General features: G+C 38.1%; 1 long non-coding RNA gene across 1 annotated transcript; it reads right to left on the reverse strand.

Annotated features, from left to right (window-relative positions):
• Positions 1-594: 594 nt before the first annotated feature.
• On the reverse strand, positions 595-17,803 carry LOC135326581 (uncharacterized). Its single transcript, XR_010386906.1, has 3 exons — positions 17,735-17,803; positions 16,632-17,215; positions 595-672 (listed from the first exon to the last, which is right to left on the reverse strand). It is a non-coding gene; the product is annotated as an uncharacterized LOC135326581 (long non-coding RNA).
• Positions 17,804-21,200: the final 3,397 nt, after the last annotated feature.

Here is a 21,200-nt window from a genome sequence, read left to right on the forward strand (position 1 = left end):
ACCCCTATCATGCAACGCACATGAGAGAGGGCCTTTGAGAGCAAGAACTCTATAGGTAAGAACCTATAAAAAGTATGGGCTGTTTACTGGACTCTACTGCACTAGTCCATTAGACCACTTCCTAAAGTTAGTAACAATAAGCAATATTATAGAAAAGATTGCACACATTTGAGAAATACCCAAATCAGTAGGAATCTGCTTTAACTATTTAACTTATCTCCACATTTTAAAAAATAGACCCATACTGTACATATGGCCTTCCATGAAGATCAGCTACTAATTTTTAGTGAAGATAATCAGAAAGTACGAGGCACATGACATACATTTAACAAGCCCATAGGTTATTCTGTAGAAGGACACCTGTGCTCTCATCAACTACTGCGCGAATAGGTGTTGCCTGTGAGACCAAAACCACCACCAGTACAAAAGAAACAAGGGTCAGTGGACTCAGCACCCACAGCTGAAGCCATGACCCTTTTCAAGGTCTCATCATTCAGTCCAGCCAGTATGTCTTTCTAACTAAGGGCTGGATGCGTATCTTACTATTTTATGACTTAAGCCACAATCAACTTCTAAGCACACCATGCAAGTAGACAGAAATGCAGCAAGGATGGGGCATTACCTGAAAAGAATCATTGCAACCCGACATGGAGGACAGTCAAGAAGAAAAATCTGAAACATTAGGCAAAAAAAAAAGAAAGAAATTAATGATACGATCTTATTTAAACTCTATTTTGTGTATCTTTCTTCCTCAGTTCTGTATGTGACAGATCACTTCTACTAGAAGAACTGTTTTACAGCAGAGCTGGAAAAGACTCAAAATCATGAACAAATTAAAAGATCTCACATTACCTACATATACAAGGATTTAAGCAGTATGAGCAGCATCTAGGATTCAGCTTCTGCCAGTTCCTAAGAAGCAAATCAAGTTCTAGTCCATTTGAAATTCTCTCATTATTAAATATATATATACTTATATATAGATCTCTCTCTCTCTCTCTCTCCCTCTCTCAGGGCTTTTGTAAAGCAGATTACTGTATTACCAATCATTTCACTATTGTAGCCTCTATAGCCTTACTTTGGGAAGTGCTAAGAGGCTTTTATAGACAACCATCTTACATTAGATCTTCAAGACTGGGTCCGGCACTGCTGAAGCAAAGGAGAGTATTGTCATCATAAATGCTTAGTATTCAGCACAGCAGGGACCTTACCATGACCAGAGGATATCTCAGTATCCGTTCTATAGATAACCTTAGCAGTCATCTTTAAATACATTTGTTGCCTTATTTCCATAGAGTATTTTTGAAGTACTGTTTAAATTTCACCAGTAATTAGCTATCTATTTCCTAAAACAAAAAGTAGCCTAATGCAATTTGAGCAGTATATATTTGTTTCTCTTCGCAGGCCAAACTCCTACCATAAATACGACCTGGTTTAAATCCTTATGTAATAAAATATTGTTGATTAGCAACAATCTCCCATCTAACTTTCACAGCAACTTAAAACACTTCATATCAGCAAGTTTTACTCTGGATAAAAAGAAAAAACTGTGCAAGTGTTCAGTGTTAACCCCCTACCCCCCCTTTTTTTTTAAAAAAATATTGTCCACTATGGGGGGTTGGGGGGGGCAGAAGAATTCCTTCCTAGTTTGGTCTGCTCTCTGAGAGAAAGTATTTCAGTAAAAAATGGATCATGCTTTTTTCTGTTGTTTCTAAAATAAGTGCACAATAGATTATTTCACTGCCAAGCTACTAGTCAACTCATTAAATCACTCCAAGTGAGAATATTTGAAGAACATGTCCACTTTGGGGACAAGTTGGATAAACTGAACAAACCTATTTCTTTGAAGTGCTACAGGGCCTACCTGGCCAGGTAACTGATGGATGTTCAAATTAATTACTAGCAGGCAATGTACTTGCTATAGCAACAATCGAAAGGTTGAAGGCTGCATCATTCTATTCAGCCCTTGTGCCTGAAAGGGCCTGTTATTACCATATGAATAGATGCGCACATTTCAAATATTTTATTTCCAGTGCAGGTTCCTAATATACAGCCATTTATTTCTCTAATCAAATTACTTGTATGTTTTAATTCAAGTCCGTCAGTCTCAATAACAGTTTAGAATGTACACATACACTCACAGGAAAAAAAATCTTTTTCCTTAGTCATACAGAACTCTAATAGAGGCACAGCAAGAAAAAGGCATCAATTAATTTAAAGAACCTCAAGACATTTGCTTAGTGAATGCTCCTAAAAGCCAATCAGAGTTTCTTTCAAGTCTTGTATTTAAAAAGCAAGCCATTTCTACTCATCAAGGAAGGTTAAAGAGTAAGTGAACACAATGGATGCATGATGACAATCTGCTAGTGGATGCTTTCTTTGCTAAGGAAAAAACAAAAAACCCACAAAATCTTATGTGAGGTCTGTGTATCACCTTACACATTAAGGCCCATATGGCTTCTGGGAAAAGTGTCCAACACTTACTAATTACATTTCATCATTCTGTCATTTGATATTTTTGCAACAGACTCTGTCTACTAACTCAATTAAAGTTTCATCAACTGTGGACTATATCCCTTCTGTCGTGGACCATAAAATTTTCCCTTCTGTGGTCTCTTATAATACCTGTTTTTTCCCATGCTATTTGTATATATTCAAAGTATATATTCAAAAAGTCCAACTTTTTAAACATTCCATGATATATGTTAACAGAAGGAGAGACGGCATTTAGAGTCCCACTAGTTCATTTGAACCTTTAAATTCAGGTATCTTATGATTTCCTTACATTCATTTGAAGTACTGTTCATACTTAAATGAAGAAAATTCTATTCCTCCAGTACAGATTTCATTTTTTTCTTTTTATTTCCTACATCTTAAAAAAAAACAAAAACAAACTGAAATGCTTTTCTCTGTGTACACAGAGAAATGTGTCTTAATCACACCAGTCATTCACTTTTCTGACACACTGCAGAGCGTTCCAACTACTGAACGGCAGAGGAAAAACTAGGGTACAACTCTATGTAGCAGCTGAATCTTAATGTACCTGCTGAATCTCACCATTGAGGTGAAACAGTAGCAAGTATTAAAAAAGTATGGTCATAATAGTTACAAAGATTGAGATGAACTCATCAACCTAATCCAAAATACTTTACTGCCTCAGAGACAGGCAAAGAAGAGAACAGGATTCACAGCTGCTCATTTTCAGGTCAGCTCTACAGCAACAAACACAGTTTCCGGATTTGTGATGGCAAAAGAAATATTAAATATTTTTGAGCATGCAAGTCCCTCTGTTATGAGGGATCTTTCAGAAAAATGTGTTTGTCTTTCATTTTTGGGAAGGATAGCAGGGAATTTAACTGGCATGTTTATGTTAAAACTTTAAGATAGTGAAACAGATCTTCAAATGTTTCAGCTTTAGCAATTTAATATCAAGCACTTTCTCTCTAAATACCTACTTTCCATGATAAATAAACCTCACAACCTCTTAAAAGGAATGTTTTACAGACCCTTTGTAGCAGATTTACAGAGGATTATTTCACAGAGTAGATTTAAATGTTAGAGAGCACCATCATTCAGCTCACATAGTAATTAGCAGCCTGAAAATACCTAGTTCACAGCAGACACGCTCATAAGCTCTAACGTACTGAGTGTTCACATACTCATTCCATAATAATATTACATTTCACTGTCATACTGGAAACGCAGTCCTTAGCCTTGAGGTAGGAAACAGCTAAGTCTTATAAACTGAACAATATCATATAAAGTTAGTGACATGGCTGTGAAGAGTACCCAGCTTCTGTGTTCCTGGTAAAACTCTGAAGGTTTTACTTGCTCAGACTAGCAGAGATAATAGCCCCCATCCTAGCTGGCACGTTGCAGACACGAGACAACATATATTTTAAAGTACACTGAAGGAGGCTCTTCCACACACGTTTTTATCTGATCATCATTGCGTACATTCAAGGCAGAACAGCTAAACTTTCAATTTAGAAAAAAGCTAAGAAACAACCGCAATATCCCTCCTCATTTTACCCATTATATTTTCACGTGTTACAAAGGAAAAGAAGGACAAAAGAATTAACTGGAAGCCCAAAATGTACAAAGTAACATTTGAGAGAGGAAAAATAAGCTATAAAATATTCATTGTCTGACCTGCTGAATTCTGGGCACAGTTTTGGTCATTCCCTTCCCTCTCACTTTTACACACACACCACCCACCCAAAAGACAGCAGATTTGGGAAAGGGTTACAGAAGTCAACAAGAATGATCAAAATGTATTGAATAGCTTCCATACATGGATCAATTTAACACATCAAGCATCTTCGACCTGAAAAAGATTTTGGGCTGAGGGGAGCGAGAGAAAGAGAGGATACAAAATCATGGGTGGTCTTAGGACTTGTTATCTGTGCGTTTCCTTACGTGGGCACAGCACTGTGAGTCAGGATGCTTGAGAGACAGAAAGCAGCATTTCAATCTTTCACCAGCACAGGACCAGGAGATTCTGAGATTCTTTTCAAGTAATAAACTACAAAGAAATTCAAAACACTGGTAAATCTGCAAACAGAACTTCACTTCAAGCCTGAGGACCCAGAAGAAAACAGAAGTCAGAAAGTCAGTCAAATTCCTAGTTGCTCTGCAAGACCATAAGTACCGTCCATCCCCATGGGAAATATTTCTGGCACGAAGAACTGCATGAGCAGCACTCCCTCTGCACAAGCCCAAATACAAAGGTCACACCAGAACACATGATGGGTCACCAGGGCTGTTAGAAGTTGGAGACTGTAAGGGAGAGGATTGCACTGCTTAGCTATTCGTCTACTGAGAGGAGACCTGAAAGAGACTAAACTCATGGTTGCATTGAACCAACCCAGGACTGGGTTGAGAATCAGCCTGTTCCATAATGCATTTCTTGAACCATGCACTGAGAAAGAAGAGAAAGCTCCAAGTGATATCTGCAGCTCTGGGACAGACTGCAAAGAAGGAAAAGGATATTTCCCCCCCTGCATTAATATGCTTAAAAATTGTATAGAGTGAACATGTATGTGATCCAATCATTCAGTATTTGATGGAGTTTCCAAGAAATATCATGTCTGAGCTCCTTAAACAGCAGCGATCATTATTTTCTTAAATCTAATTAATTAGTCATCTGCATTACTGTGGTAGGTAGTAGAGCCTGTATGTAAAAGGACTATTCTGAAGACCTTATCAAGGTAATATTGCATGAATTTATCGAGGAGAACTTCTGTAGTGACAGACAGGATCATGTGAGAGACTACAGAGCTGCACAGGGATCAAAAGATAGAAACATTATGACCTAGAGCAAAATGTTTCTTCCTTTGGACTTAGACGCACTGTTCTCTCTAAGAAGTGAGCAGAGCAAAGTCTATTAGGATTCACACCACTGTTAAGTGAGGTCAATGGAACATTTCTCTCCCTTGTGTATCAGTCCTCTCCTCCCATGCAAAAAACACAGAGAGAGAAAAGGCAGTCTTCACTATTCCTATGGTAATGTATGCCAACTCTTCATTTGTCAGCTAGTCCAAAAGGAATATTCTGCAAAGTATGCCTTCCCTACCTTTAATTTCCTGGCAGGATCGAGAAGATAGCAATACGTAGATATCACAAAGTATTACATTTGCCCTCCACAAATTCCTGTTAAGCTCCTTCCCTTTTAATCACCGGAAGCAAGCATAACCACTCAGAGGGAATAAGGAACTGGGGAAAACAGGTAATTCTTTTTTTTTTTTTTTATAAATGCATTTTTAGAAGTCAGAATTTACAAAAAAATTACTCCTTGACATTGCAGTAATGTCTCTAGGTAAAAGTCAAAAATAACATGCATGGAAAAAAGGCTAGATATCCACTGAAATAAAGTGGTATTTTGCAGCAAGTTTGGGGGCTTTTATTGATTATATCAGTTTTCCTAATGGCAAAAATATTAAAATGCACCCACATCTCCAAAGTGTGAACAAATTTAATGTTGGAACAAACACCTAAAATTCACAAAAGACTGCAACTTTATGAAACCACAATGAACTATGTTAACATTAACCTGACAGCTCACTTAAGACAAATTAATTTTCTAATCTGCATGCACTATGGTAACCCCTAATAGTATTTTCACTTCTTGCACTTTAAAGCATTACTTACGCTGCAATTACCAGATCAGTTTTGAGATATTCGAGGTTTCCATTATTTGATTTTTCCAGTTCATATGGAAATAATTTTATTTAAACAGTCTTTCACAATTTGCAAATCTAGACTTCAGCAATGTGCATGTGCACCCGTATGAGTTGGAAAGAGGTAAAGAACACAGTCAGACACATGGAGTTTTCCATTTTCCATTTAACTGTATTGCTAGATTGGACATGGTAAGAAAGGAAAGGGATTGGGTGAGGGGGAGGGTTGTTTGTTTTTTTAATCCAGCAGTGCCTCTTAAGTACATTTGCTATCAATCACTTTTGGTGGAGGGGGGGAAAAAAAAAGTCCCTGATGCAAGCAGATTTTCCTAAATGGCATTATTACAAATCCAACATGCTCAGATGTTGAGAGAAACTCAAACTTCAAGATGTAAATGTCCTGATATGTTACCAGGCTACTACCTATAGTAGCTAAAATTTACTACGTTAGGAAGATTGCTAGCATTTTCCCCATCTTGCCATTATAAGGCATGACTAGCCTACAATTGAGATCCTAAAAACAGCTGATTAAATCTCTAAAATGAAAGGCTATGATACATGCTGGAGTCAAGTCTAGAAGAATTCTCAGATACTGATGAGAAGGTATAGATTTGTTTTACAAGCTCCAAAAGGTTTATGAGAACACTGCCATTTCAAAAATCATTTCTCATGTCAGCCACAAATTTTCCCATTTGTCTGTTTGTCTAATGGTTCCTCGCTTCTTTGACATTTGATAAAGCCACATTCCACCACTAGTTTGACTAATCAGCATTTCAGAAAGCAAGACTACTAAAAATCCCAAGAGCTGTTCTCAAAAGGGAAGCACAATCTTTCATTTGAAAAGGATGCAACTAAAGAGTATAATAGCAATAATGTATCTGAACTGAAGTAAAATATCTTTTCAAATATCTAGGCCTGGATACCTTCCAATTTATTTAATGTTACTGTGCCACTCCATGTGCACTATGAGTAAGGAGAGCTGGGGTTTTTTCTATTACTTGGCTGCCTCTCCAGTTTTGGATTCCAAAATATTCCAACACTCTTCAAAATATTACACCTAAAGCTCCCTTTAGAAGTATTTTAATGACATTATTTTTGAGTTGGTGAATTGAGGGAGAGAGTATAGTCAAAACTTGTCATGAAACACTTGTCTTCTACTAATCTTTGTCCTACTGAGAGACAGATATGCAGAAAGATGATTTTGCTTGATCAGAAATAAACTAACGGCAAAAGAAGATGATCAAAAAGGCAGAAGGGGAAGGAAAGAACAAGTCACGCAACTAACTATTCCAGATTAAGCTTCAGACAAAGTAGCACCCATCACATAGATAGGAATGTTTACAGAAGTCCAAGGAAAGTTGTTTCTGGCAAAAGTTGCCTGAGCATGCTACAGGTAAAACTCTCATGTCTCATAAATGCAGCACAGAAGATTTCATTTACCTTTAATAACAGCAGCTTGCCTGTCTCTGTGAGCCATCTGTTTGATTTAGTGCCTGGTTGCAGCCGCAGCAGACTGGAAATGTATCTTTCTTTTCAAACACTCCAGTCATGCTCAATTAACCAGGTCATAAATTGATTGTTTTAATACACTATTTTGAAATGAAGAGGTTAGCTTTTAATTGCTACTTGCAACATTCAGAGCAATATGAAAAATCCATGACCAAATTCTGGAATGAATTAAAGAAAAAGAGAAAAAAGGGGGGAGGGGAGGAGGAGGGTAACCCTCTGCTCAATCTCTACCTAAATAAAAGCCTTTACTCTTTCTTAGGTGTATCAAAGTACCCTCTAGAGCAAAAGAGATTAAAAGGTATGTTTAAAAGGTTACAGTACATTGGCTTTCACTGTAAACGTGAAAAATATCCATTTCCCCCCTACAATGATAAAACATAAGGCAAGGAACATTCAAGCAGCTGGATAATTTAAAAGGTGAAGAAGATTTTGTTAAGTCTAGAATTCATTTTTAAAATAAGTTCAAAACAATCAACCTATTATTTCTTATCAGAAAGTAATATGCTTTAATAACTCCACCATAAACCTCGATACCGAATCAAGGCTGTAAATTAGATGTTGATCATTTTTATTAATTATCAATTCAGCACAAAGCAGCCATATCATTTAGAAGCCATCTGTGTGCCTACTAAAAAGCAACTCTTTAAAACTCATAAATACAGTTTGACAAATCAGGAGATAAGGTTAAGATCTTTTAGAATGCCAAATCTGAAAAGAGAACGGACACTAAGAGATTGTTACATTCTCCTTGCTATACAGCAACAATTAAAACGTACTTAACCTCTCAGCATAAGAAGCACAGTTGCCTTTCTGCAGCTGTCAGATGGATTCAGGGATTAATTAATTTGTCCTGTGGAACTGTTAATCTATTGTTAAGAGTACTCACAATTCAAAGCAACATTGCTGGCAAAGCATTACATAACACTACAGTAAAAAGTGGTTCCTGTGTTACACAAAACAGACTCTGGGAACATCTGAAGCTGCCTGCCCCTCCTTCCAACCTCCCAGTTTCAACCTGGGGATGAGAGAGGTGTAGCAAGCTGAACAATTTCCATCTTCTACTCTAAAGACTAAGTAATGTCTTGTAAATATATATATATTCATTGGGACATTCTAGGTTAGTCTCCCCTTACATAGGCTTAGCTTGTTTATCAGAAGAACCTGTACTCCGTTTCTTCCATTATATAGTCCTAGGTGAAAGATTTTCTAGACTTCTCGTATTTTAGGATTAATTATTAACATAGGACTCAGGTCTTCCTATGTGTATCACAGCAGCATTAGTAATGACATCTTAGGTATAGTTCAGAGGGAAAAAAAGTGCACTGAGGCTATTTTTCTTCCTTTTCCTCTAATCACCATCTGCACTAGGCCTTCACTAGTAGTGGGTTACTTCCTTCCCCACTCCTAGCTTAATGCTGTTAGCAAAAGGTGACAATAAGAAACTAATCTGGGGGAGAAGAAAAAAAATGCTGACTAGAAAAATAATATTCAAGTCTCCAACTTCCTAATAAAATACTACAGGTTTAACTTGCATTTACATCTGTCAATGATTCCGTGAAAGCTCACATGTTCCCAATAAGATTTTCATATGCATATTCATATCTATTCACTTTTGTTACATATGCAAAGCATGAAGTTTCATATCACAGCTTCCTACAGAAGCAAAACCATTTTAGCATATTCTTGCTCTACTCTGCCTCAAGTCACTAATACCTTTTTATTGTCACAGTTCACCAATCCCTCAGTTGTGCTGATGAAACAGTTTAAGGACCATATACATTTATTCCTTCAGTAGACAAAAAAAGCACATTCTGAAAAAAACCTTGTTTATATACCATTTCCTAAGATATGCAGCTCTTTCATATTTGACATGTTACAAGGATAAATTTACTAATATTCCCTCCAAAAAACTAAACTGCTTTTCAGGGAATCTGCCACAGCAACAAAGCATGAAGACATTAAGGAAACAATGTTAAAAGATCAGGGAAGCTGAAAAAAATAAAATGCTAAAATGAAGACAATTGTAGAATTAAAAGACCTTAATTCATCGAGGCGTTAAAACTCAAGTCTTCAGTAACTTGATCATATAATCTTCCTCTCTCCTCCTTTATTTCCCCCTGCCCCCAATAATGGACACTTCAGTTTCAACCTTTCTGTTCCTCTGTTCTAAAAGCAAAATAATGTCGCCTAATATCACAAAAAAGTAAATTATTGATATTTTAGGGGGGAAAAAAAATCATACATTGTTACAAACATTAAAATTAACTTTCTTGTGGGCTATTCTGTAGATTAAAACCTGAATGGTATACTGAATGTTTCTAGCTTTTCTTTCCTGGCCAATACAGGGGGATGATTGCATCTTCAGCCTCAATAGAAGTTTTGGCAAAGATATGCAGATAGTGGACAATGATTTGGGAAGATGAAGGTTATTTGGGAGTTTATTGGTAGTTTTATTGAAGACTCTGCATAATCTTATATTTTCCTTGTTTTATTGGGCTACCTCTTCTAGACTTTGTTTTACAAAAAGTTCTTTGACTTTATTCAATTTCATTTAGACTCTTTTTTTCCCTCCTAAAAATAGGATTTTATGTTCATCGCCTGTACAGATACAAGCATTCTGCCTTTACTACCTTTTGATCCTGTTGGCCAATGGCAACCAAATTTGATAGACTGCAAGATCAACTTTCAGATAATTAACTTCCCATAGCTTTTGTCCAAACTGATGTCCAGGCAGGGCAGAGACACCTTGTAAGTGCCTCCCAAAGCCTAAAATAATAATAATAAAAAAAGGTCAAAATGGCATTGCACATGAAAAAGGTTTCCATTAAAGAGTGCCATCAAACACAAAATATAGATATGAAAGAAACCAGTCTACACTGTTTTTTGGAGTTTACAGAGCTAATTTAAAAGATGAAATAAAAACAGCTGATGTTATTCTAGTAGGATTTGAAAAGTAAGTTTCAAAATAGTACCTTTTGAGTATGTCAGGATAATTATGATAATAAAACGAGTCTTAAGCACACTGATTTTTTTTCTTGAGCACAACTTAGAAGATGACTGTATAAAATTATTTTTAATTTTTTACCCAGAGAGCAACTATCTTAGATCATAGGATTTCAATTAATTCTCAGGAAAAGTACAGTCACCGACATTCACAATTACCATACGTATAAGGGATCAGTCCAAACTGAATTAAGTTCTGTTATGAAGGAAGAATTATGCAAACAACTATAAACTTAGCTTGATACATGACTTATCTTCTACCTCATAGCTGCTACAATACCGTATGGAAAAGGCTTTTTTTCCTAGATTTGTTCTCTAAAAATTTTTAGTCTTTTAATGGTCATGTACATCATACCTTAAAACACATACCATCCATACTTGCCTTTGCAGTTTGTCCACAAAGCTGAGTTTCAACTACTCTCAGTCCTTTCACAATACTGCATCTATCTATACCTTCTGTAATTTCTTCAGGTGGACAAAGTACTGAAGAACAGAAATGTTTTTCTCCCAGTTTTCTGAGCACTCGCTGCAGAGCCCTATATCCGAGTAAAATACGAGTCACCTGCAGTCCCACCAACGTTTTCTAGTCAAAAATCCATAATTTGTTTTCCATATTGGCAAAGAGAATTATATTTTGGAGATAATCACTAACCACTACATCTTCAGTGATTGGCTTATTACATTTATTTCCCTGGACTTCAGAGTTATAGGTTAGTCCTTCTTTTGCATAAAAACGCTTTATTAATGAGCTCAATCAAGAATACTCCTGCTTTATATATAACATCAGAAGCTGATAGAATTAAGAGGGTTTAGCTGAGAGAATTAAGAGAATTTAAGTTTTTGGCTTGATAGAGAAGCTAGAATGCAATAAGTTTCTATTTTTCCAAGCTGCAGGATTACCCAGAGATTACCCTGTGATTACCCAGAGATTCGTACTGTTCTTCTCAGTCTCACTAATAAGGTATTTGGAGATGATTTTTGATTATGTTAAAAAATTAACACCATGTACCATACTAAGTACTTCTGGAGCAAGAGGCAATCTTTAAAAACATCAGGATGATACATATGTAATAGTTGTTTTTATTATAGAACATCATGTTAGCCAAAGAAACCGGAACAGTGACATAATCCAAAAAAACCCCAAGGCATATAGCACCATATTCCTGGTAATTTAAGTTGGCATTTCACTAACTACCAAAGTATTAAAGTATAAACAACTAAATTCACTTGGCACTAATTACTTGTCAATCTGAATAAATACAAACCCTTACCACATGACATGACATGACACAACATACCTGTGCCCCTTGAACTACTGCCATCCTTCTAGCAGTGAAATACACCCTTTGGCAAGAAATAAGCCTTGCCGCCAAGAAATACTGGTGCTCTCGGTGCTTCAGTTGTTCTCTATCTGCCCTTTTTCACCACACACTATGATGATTTTCCTTTCCAGGAATCAGCTTTAAGAGGAAGTATTGCAAGTTAATTTGCAGTTAGAGAAAGAAAGACTTGTTTTATGCTGAAGACAAGCAGCATGCTTCATCATCTGATGTTTATGAGCTGCGATTATGCACATCTTCCACTTAAGTTTAAATGAAGGATTTCATGTCTACCAGATAATATTTCAGACCACTGAAAGGATTGTTGACCTTGCTACAACAGGCTCACACAGCTGCTAAATGTACTGATTTGGGAATAAGCTGTAAGGTATACTATGCTCCATATATATGCTCATATATATCTCCTTACATTTTGGAGAGCTTACATTGTCATAGGAAATTTTGCCTTCACTCCTCTATATCTTCCCCAAGAATCATAATACATGCAGCAGTGAATGAAACTCTGTAAAAAATAGCTTTGCTTTAGAATACTGCTGCCATTAAACTTTTACATGCAGGCTATTGCTCACATTACCCAATACAGTTGTTGCCATTATTTAGTGTCATTTCTATAAATATTTACTGAATTTATGTAATCAAACGTTCTTCATACCCACTATCAAACAACAGGCTACAAATGACCCTAGATTTTTAATTCAAGGTTTTGAAGAGAGAGAATATAAAAAACACACACACTGGACTCTTCCAAATATTAAAAGATATTTAGGAGCAGTGTATGAAAATTAAATTTACAATCACACCTAAAAATCACATTTGACCACCTAATCAGATTTTTTCCAATGTTTAAAAAATTGGGGGGGGGGGAGGGGAGGAAGGGGGAGGGGGAGGGAGAGAGAGAGAATTAATGAATTATACGCTGGGACAGATTCCCAAATGATGCAGACTCAGTCAAGCTATATTTATTACGTACGTTCTAAAAACAGCCCATTGTTTCTAAAAAACACAGTAGCCTCTTACAGAGGACAGGAAGGCTCCAGGTCTCTAAAGAAGCTAAAACTGGAAATAGTGAACATAGGATTTATTATTTATCAAATTACAGATGTACTTAGCAGTGATTTTAATTATACAAAGTTCAGCTCTAAGATCAAGATCACTGCGTGAAACTCAACTCCCCTATATTTTAGACATTTCTTCCCCTTGTCTTCCCCCCCCCCCACTTTCCCTTTAATTTAGTTCCCTTTGCCTAAAAAGATCATTGTTTGATAGAACCATCCAGCAATGTGTGACTATTTCCTAAAAAGCATTTTCTTAAGGACATAAATTTTGCATTTAGGACAGTCTATTCCAGCCAAAGGTATGTTCTATACATATGGTAAATCTTTTCCTGCTATACAAGGAAAAACAGGATTGCAATACACTACTGGTCTTAAAATGTGTCCCCTTTAGCATACCCTTTCATGCCAGGTTTACAGCAGTATCATTGGTCCAATCACATACTCAGTCTTAATAACTGTTTTTCTCTTTTTTTTTTTCTTTAAGAGGTATTCAAATCATCTTCAGTAAGAGCACTCCACGTAGAGAAAGAACTTAAAAAAAAAAAAAAAAAGTCAAGCTATAACAGAATTCTTACTTTCTATAGAGGCCATTTCTCCTGCTACACCACACCAACTAAATAACTGCACTGCACAAATACACCTCCATCCCCGTGGGATAGCTGTCAAAGATACTACAAAAATTCCCATTCTACCTTTATCCAAAAAAAAAAAAAAAAAAAAAAAAGCAGCTTATCAAGAAACAAATAGTTTCGGTTCCCCCCACCCTTTTTTAAATGATGCTGCACTTACATCACAGGTGAAAAAACAACATTGTCATTCTTCCTCCAAAAGTTAAGCAAGAAACCTAAACTAAGTCCAGGTGTGGAAATAAACTGTATTATTTCTAGATGATTCAACTAGCTGACAGGATGGCAACAAGCTCTCTGAATCTGATTAACCAAGAGAACTGTTTTGGTAGTTTAAACGAGTATGTTCGTTTGACCAACACTTTAGCCTTCTGATGACACATCTAAACTAGTTCTTCCTGCTTATGAAGGAGATTTGATTTGAACACTGGTTGGCGTAAGTGATATGCAGAAATTAGACACCTGAACAAAACACATTTATTTGCACAACTCAGTAACCATTATATTATGCAGTTTTGTCTACTCAAATACACCGCAAGGTTTAAGTCTCATTTTATTTTGTTAGTTCATTTCACTTTTAGGTCATTCAAAAGCAGGACTTTTGCTTTTATGCAGACAAAACTGGAGGGCAGTTTTCAGTTCCAAATATTTCTGGCTTACAGCCCAGAGCCTTTGTTGCTCTGAGATGAAATAGTCTCAGCTTAGAAAAGGAAAATAGAAATCGAGTGCAAGAAGAGACCTTTACCAACAGCTACTGTTGGCTTCCCTTTCAGTGACCTCAAATGTTGCAGCACGTTTCATCTCTTCACCTCCTACCACTGTTCATCCTATTGTTTAGGCCCAGCAGCAGGATTATGTACAAACAATTGTAAGAACAGAAGAAAATGGTAACATTGTATTTTCATATATCTCATTGCCAACCTGCTGCCTTGAGCAAACTCAGAGCAGAAGAACAAAACTCACAAGATTCCAACCGTATATATTTTTTCTTGCTGATGGAAGACATCAGTCTTGTTATCTAACTTGTTTTCTCTGTTGAACGCTGTTGTTTTGCAACTGTTTTCATCCTCGACATTAAACATGGGCCTGCCTATACCTAAGGCAGCTGTTTAAAGATGAAGAGGCGTAACTTCTGCATTTTGCTGACATACCATCTTCTGAATTTCACAGAATAAACTGCTGTATAATAACTAATTTCCAATTAGTTATTAGCATAGATTTAAACATGCTCCACAACTGGTTTGCAACTGTGGTCTGAAAGAGATTATTTAAAAAGAGTTGCCCATGCCTCGCTACAAAAGGTAAATCTCTGTCTTCCCGGAGGAGACCATTAATAAATGAGCTAAATAATAGTAGCTCCCTGATTTATGCATAAATACCAGCTTTTTCTGAACACCTATAATAAATATCACATTACTATTGTAACATAATATCATAATACCATATCAGGGGAACTAAACTTATCTGTCATAACAGTAATCTAACCTTACCTTCTAATCCAGAGAATTAATCGGAAAATCTTCCAGTAAATATTAAGAGTTAAAATAATATGGCCACATTCCATTTCTTTTCATTTCTCAAATATTTCTACAGCTCTTGCCTAACTTATGTTTTCCATTTCATTACCAATATTGACTAATTGATTGCACAGCTATTGTTACTACTTTATGGGCAGCAAGCGTCCTATAGTCCTATGAGCTAACGTTGCATCACTGCTAAGCAATTTACATACCCTACTAATTAAGTTCTGGAACAGCAAGTTAATTGCTATAAATGTCTTGCATATTTCTGTAAAGAGCTTGGTTTTCCCCTCTTAAATGGATACCCATCTCCCTTAGACCTCTGGTACTACAAGAAAACAATGTTACCATTCCTTTTTCAGAAAATGCTCTCCAGGAGTGAAAGTAAGAACTGGCTTGATCTGATACAGCCTAGATCAGTTGCCCCTGATCCTTTGCCTTCTGCAAAGGGAGACTGAGAGTAAGAACTACATTGGTTTGATTTTTATTTGTTATTGCTATTAGACAGATATTTTTATCATGGCAGCTTTTATGAAAGTCTTTTTGACATTCTTTTATTAATTCTTGAGCTTAAATTTTGTAAATTGTCCAGTGTTGAGGCTAGAGCATTAGAGAAATTAAACAAAATTATAAAGGAGTTTGGGAGATGTCAAAAATAATTACATTCTCAGTGAAGGTGACTTCTAGGTACATGTACAGGACCATTGGAAAATAGAGCTCATAAGGTTTAGATATCACAGTTCAATAATTGTTTATGAACATTTCCAGTATTCCAACCGCTACACAAACTGTATATTAAAGTGCATCTGCAAGCTAGACACAAGTCATTAAGTTACACAGTGTACCCACAGGTATTCAGCCAGACCACTTATTTCATCCCACAGATAAATGTGACAGAGGTAAGACTGGCCTCCTTACCATTCAGCTTTTAAAATTAGAAAGCCAGTATCAAAATTTTCTGCACGAGGAGTAATTCATTTCTTCAACAACTTCACAAAACACATTCACATCCCTGAAAAAAAACTTACCTGAAAACGTTACCAGTGAACTACATCAGCCTGTTAGCAACAGCCTTGCTTTCATTAAATTTGGTGCAAATTTTACCACTACTGTCACTGGAAACAGCATTTTCTATTCTTGAAGCAATGATCAGGTAAAGGTAACTAATCTTTTGCCTTTCCAAGCAGGAAGTTTGACATTAGTATTTTCATTTGACGTTTGCTTCTTCATCGATTTCAGTTTGGCCAATTAAAAACTAAATCATTATTAAAAATTTATATCAATTCTTGACATTTGTACCCTTGTTATGCACTTTTGGTCCACAACTGACTATATAAAAATACTGCCTTGCAAGTATAAAGCTAAAGCAAACTTCCTGGTAACCACACATGGGCCTTACCTCCATCATAGTGACCACATGACATGGACTCAGTAGGTAAATGACAGTCTTGGTAGCAAACTTGAACCCCACCTCCAGCCCAAAGATGAGACAGAGAGCCACCAGTAGCAGATTTTTGCCCAAGCTCTCCTGCTTAGCCTGGGGCTGCTGTAGCAGATGACCCTCCAGCTCCCTGCAGTGCAGCTGCCTCAGCTTCCACAGGGACAGAAGGATCTCCACAAAACCCACACTGAGGAAGACCAAGCTCTCCAGCAGACGCTGCTGCCCGGAGAGAAAGGCAGCGCATTCTGGCCCTCCATTGCCAGCAAAGCTGGGCTCCACCCCCCCGTACAGCCAGTCCAGGAGATTATGGAGGCTGTAACGGGACATGGTGGGATAGTGCCTCTTCTCCTCCCCGTCACTGTCCAGGAACAGGTAGGAGCAAGATGGAATCAAAGCCAAAATGCTGTCGGGCTGACGAAACATGAAATGCAAGGACGTCCCCTCTGTTCCCTCCCGAGCTTCAGGAGAAGCCAGCAGCCCACAACAAGGCTACACTGGGGGGTTTGCCTCTTGACGCCAGGACGGTAACTGCAAGCAACAGCCTGCAAGGGGAGAGGAGTTACAGATGAACGGGGTCACTGCACGGCGGTGCCAGCCGCTCGCCCCGAGACCCGTTACCCTCCCAGCCCCGTTAACACCCTTCACTCTCCTCCGCCTGAGCGTTACAGGACTGCCCTTCTCCTCGGCCGGCACTCCCACGTGCCCCGCCCCGCGGCCGCCTCTCTCCCCTTACCCGGCCCCCACGCCGTCCTGCGCCGGGCTCCTCGGCTCGCTGCCCTCGGCCTCGGCCTCCCCCGCCTGCGCGCCCTGCTCCCCCTGCCCCTCGGGGCCGTGCGACAGCCCTGCGCGTCCAGCCGCCGCTGCCCGGGCACCCGACGGCCGCTGATTGGACGCCGGACGGCCGCTGATTGGACGCCGGACGGCCGCTGATTGGACGCCGGACGGCCGCCGAGCGGCCCCTCGCCCAACGGCCCCCCTCGCCCAACGGCCCCTCGTCCGCGCGCCCAACGGCCCTTCGCCCGCGCGCCGCGATCGGCGCCCTCAGAGCAGCGGCCCGGGACCTCAGGCAGCGGGAGCGGATCTCGGCTCCGTGAGGGAGCGCGGCTCAGAGGCGGGCCCGGCGCCCCCAGCCATGGGGGGGCAGAACTCCCACTAATACCTGTCATAGTTCAGCGCATGTTCTAGGGGATAACACATCCTATCTGTTATAGAAAAGACCTTCCTAATACGGATGAGTAAACTGCAGTAAGCAGAAATTACAGTTATTTCAAATAACAAAGGTTTGTAAAAAATACATACAACAGAATTCCAATAGCTAAATTGAGTTAAGATGTAACAAATGTCAGACTAATTGTAAATGTTTCAGTGTTTCAAAAAGAGATTTGGATAAATTATGCTCATCCCTTATGTGAGATTAGCTTTGCTACTTAATTTTTATGGAGGTTCTTATAGAAGGTCTTCGGCATTCCTTCATCCACAGCATCTGATGTTCAAATATTAACATTTTCAGTTGTGGTGCCTTAATTTATAAATAAACAGAGGGCCTGAAAATTCAGGAGCCAAGAGGTGCCAGGCAGACGCTGCAGAAATTAATAGAAGTTTATATAGAGGCTATTTTGGATGATACTGTTGTGTTTCTACTTGGGGAACATTTTTAAATGGATTAATCTTCAAGTGGAAATTGTGAACAAGTGGCTACCTGACAGAGGGGTTTTTTTTGGTTTTTGGTTTTTTTTCCGCCTCTCCTCTTTGCCCTTATAGGTGAAACTGAGCACAAACTGAATCATATTGTCTGCTGCAAAAAGAAGTCATCCAACCCCATCTTTATCTGTCATCTCGTTACAGCATGCTCATGCTTCTGTATGAGCTCATTGTTAGAAGTTTTTTAAAAAGATCTATTATATATAAAAATATATATGTATTGAAAGGTGCTAATCAACCTCAAGCAGGTCACGTGACTGGTCATGCGGATCTAAAATCATATCAGATTTTTTTTAAAAATCTTCAATATATGCAGATGTTATACGGAATTTCTTACCAGTGTAGTAATGCTATACTGATGAATAAACAATCCTGCAGGTTTTTAAGGACGAGGTCAGCAATACTTCCCACCGTGGCTTGGGGGGAAAAAAGGATAGTTTTGTCTCCTTTTTGTACACAGCATAATGCACAACGCATTTTTGTCTAACTCTCAGTAGCCGTTGCTTAAAAATATGGTTCAAACTGTAAAGGTGTGCTTTTAAAATGAGTTAATGCCAGACCCTTCTGGACCAGAGTTTTGTATCACTAATTAAAAAAACTGTTACAAAGTCTACGGTCAATCAGATTTGTATGATATTTTATAAAAATGCTTAGAATAATCAGTCTGTCTACAGTGTTTCTAGGGCACCTACCTCCTCAGCACGCAAGTGCTGAGAATGCTACAGATGTTTTCTGTGTAATTGTGGGTTTATTTGTACAAAATGTGCAGTTCACTGTGACATGCACTGGGACAGAATAGGTCTGTTTGCTTAAAGCTGATCAAGAAACGCTTTCGTAAATGGCCTTCCCTTGTAATTATGTTTATTGCCCTTTCAGATACGTCGCTGGTTTTAGATAAAGACTTTTTTTTATTATTTGGGGTACTTTATAAGAAGTTAAGGTACAACCACGTAGCCTGTTTCACTGTTTTAAGTTGGAACGCTAACTTCCAGTGAGCACTAATCAGTTTGCCTTATTCCATTAAAAGGGTTTTCTTTTAATTCTTTTGCTTAATGTTCCTAAAAACCATGCTCTGTAAACTGAGTTAGACGACAAACCCCTAGAGCTGACGTGAAGCTGCTGCTCAGTCGTGCTTCAAGCGGCCGCCTTCTGCCCCGACTGCTGTAGCACTGACGTCCCACCATCTCCGCCCCGCTGCTGCTGGTGGCAGGGGGAGGGCACGCTCGAGTTCTGACCTCAGATATACTGCTGTTTAATCGAGACAGTCCAATCCACTGGCACACCCTGACGTTTGTATATGGACCTCCTTACTTGTCTTCAAATGTGCGGGGTTTTAAAATTGTTGCCTGGAGTAGGTTACATCTCTTGTGTGTGTTAGATCGAACCAAAGAAGCCTCCAGCCATGCCCAAATGCTGCTCCTAAAGCCTGCCTTCCAGTCCTTACAAAATCCCTGCAGGATTAAATGTATTAACTTTTTTATTTTTGTACAGTTTCTAACTGATTTTTGCTAGTGATGTTAATTGAATTAAGTTTATTTGGGGCGTCTGAGTAGCTACTCCATTTAAATAAACTGGTGACTTTCCTTTTATGTTGGAAAAAAAAAGAAAAAAAAGAAAAAAATAGAAAAAAAGGAAACCCAAAGTGTGCCTCTCAGATTTAAGGGTTTCTGGTTACATTTATTCTTAAGACCAGCGATGATTCTTTACATACAAATTTATGTTTTCCTCATTTTTTATTACTGTTAAAGAAAAAGTAAAGAATAAAAACCTCTTTCTTTGCTCTGGACCCAGTAATTGCGCTGGTACATAAACGCACTGAGAAAACAAACTTTTGTTTGAAACTTTTGTAACAACTTATGACTGTTTTTGTATATCAAAGTTGATTCTTTTCAAAATATTTGGATCTAGTTTCTAAGTTATTTTAGTGTTTTATATGTTACCAAAAAACTACTTTGAATTGTTCACCAGCATCCTGAGTTATCTGTAATGCAACGGTGACACACAATAGGCTTAAAGCTACCTGGAGTAGCTTGTAAGGCCTCTCTCTTTTCCTTCCTTCCTTAGCAACTTGATTGATTACAATAATATCACAGATTACCTGAAACCCCTTCCTTTATAACTAGATCCTCCTTCCTTCCACATTTAATTGCTATTAGTGTGAAGAAACTGTTGAAATGGGCATTTTAATATAAGTATGGCTTAAAAGATAAAAATGAGGAAAAAGCAAAAAATAAATAATTATATAGAAGGTTATCTGTGGGTCTGTGAGATATGGCTGTGGAAAGATATTGTAGTAGTTTTAACACTATTGTTATTACCTTTTAAATCATTTATCCAATAAAATAAGGAAAAAGAATCACCATTTCTTTTTATGTTTCTCTGCTTAATTGTGTGGCTTGGTCAGTTTTTTTGTTTGTTTTTATTGGAACATTTGAAATTGGTGTTTTAGATGCTAATGACGTTAGGAATATTTCTCTGAGATTAACTCAGTCTTTTCATTTTGCCTACTGTAGGAACAAACTGGACAGGTGCAGCTTGCAGTCTAATTCAGAAGTGAGTCACTGAACACTCCAACTTATATCAGCATTTCAGGTCCAGTTTTGTACTTTTTATGTCTAACTTTAAACACTGAATTATGTCCAGCATTGGGCCTCTTCCTCTCTGAGAGGTGGAAGTGGTTCTGACTTTCACAGAACGCAGCTTGGTTGCAGAACCAGTTACACTGGTGTGACCAATACGCTTCCCCGCGCTACAATAGGAACATTATTCAACAGGATAAATAGTACTAAGTTGAAAAATGAATTCATGCAGCAAAATTTATGTCAA

Source organism: Dromaius novaehollandiae, unplaced genomic scaffold, assembly GCF_036370855.1.
Source record: "Dromaius novaehollandiae isolate bDroNov1 unplaced genomic scaffold, bDroNov1.hap1 HAP1_SCAFFOLD_36, whole genome shotgun sequence".
NCBI lineage: Eukaryota > Metazoa > Chordata > Aves > Casuariiformes > Dromaiidae > Dromaius > Dromaius novaehollandiae.